We start from the raw sequence: 1348 nt of genomic DNA on the forward strand, positions 1-1348 counted from the left end.
AGGAAATGCCATAAGCATGTGTGGAATCTCCTGGTTTAGTCCCTGGGATCTGAGGGAGAAGCTGCTCTGGGTTTGGATCCAGTTCTATCCTGCTCCTCCCATCCCTTTTCGCGGGGATTTGTTGGGATTTGGTTGCTGGGATATGGGGGGAGAGGCTGGAAGCTGGTGGAAAAGATCCTGCAAGGGACTGGGGAGGGATCCCGGGACTGGGGAGGGATCCCGGGACTGGGGAGGGCCCAGGATTCCTTGGCTGCTCCCGAGCTGCTCCGCAGCTCCAGGGGAGGAACCTGGGCCAGAAAAATCCCTTTGGAGCTGGAATTTTCTCCCTGTTTTTTTGACTCAACGTTTTTCCCAACATCTGGGGGGGGATGAACCGGCCCCGCCGCTCCCTCCCCACCTGCCCAGGCTTGTTCTGGAGCTCAGGGACAACACCCGGGAACAACACCCAGTGTCACCAGTGCCACCCCAGGGCAGGGACATCCCAGGGGCTGATAAAGGGCTGGGAACGCCCTGCCCGGCTCTGGGCTTCCTGGTCTCCTGCCCTTTTATGGCCCTGGGTGCTCCTGGTGCCATCTCAGGGCTGGAATTTCACCTGAGATGCCCAGGCTTGTTCTGGAGCTCAGGGACAACACCCGGGAACAACACCCAGTGTCACCAGTGCCACCCCAGGGCAGGGACATCCCAGGGGCTGATAAAGGGCTGGGAACGCCCTGCCCGGCTCTGGGCTTCCTGGTCTCCTGCCCTTTTATGGCCCTGGGTGCTCCTGGTGCCATCTCAGGGCTGGAATTTCACCTGAGAGATGCCAACTCACCAGGGACAGGGATGTGGGATGGGCCACCCGGTGACCAGCAGGTCACCAGGTCGTGGGGAGGGTCCCCCATGGAGGTGACCCCATGTCCCCCAGGGAGGTGACCCCTGGAAGTGACCCCATGGAGGTGACCCCATGTCCCCCATGGAGGTGACCCCATGTCCCCCAGGGAGGTGACCCCTGGAAGTGACCCCATGTTCCCCAGGGAGGTGACCCCATGAAGTGACCCCATGTCCCCCAGGGAGGTGACCCCTGGAAGTGACCCCATGTCCCTCTTCCAGGTCATTTCTGCCTGTTTGTTTTATAAACAAATGGAGAAATATCTGATTTTGGGGGTGTCCCCCTGACTGTCCCTGTCCCTTCCCATCTGTCCTTGTCCTCTCATGACTGTCCTTGTCCCTGTCCAGACTGTCCTTGTCCCCCTAGTTGTCCACATCCCCCAAGCTGTCCCTGTCCTGACTGTCCTGTCCCTGTCCTGACTGCCCTGTCCCTGTCCCCCCAGCCTGCCCCGGCCTTCCCGGCCTTGCCCTCTCCCCCACC

The 1348-nt window shown here is 60.9% G+C and overlaps 1 protein-coding gene across 1 annotated transcript in view; it reads left to right on the forward strand.

The window, feature by feature from the left end:
- LOC104395873 (alpha-actinin-4-like) overlaps positions 1-1348 on the forward strand; it is a gene marked incomplete at both ends in the record, with an annotated part of 33059 nt that overhangs the window by 2590 nt on the left and 29121 nt on the right.

Source organism: Chaetura pelagica, unplaced genomic scaffold (assembly GCF_000747805.2).
Source record: "Chaetura pelagica isolate M959 unplaced genomic scaffold, ChaPel_1.0 scaffold1481, whole genome shotgun sequence".
NCBI classification, from domain to species: Eukaryota; Metazoa; Chordata; class Aves; order Apodiformes; family Apodidae; genus Chaetura; species Chaetura pelagica.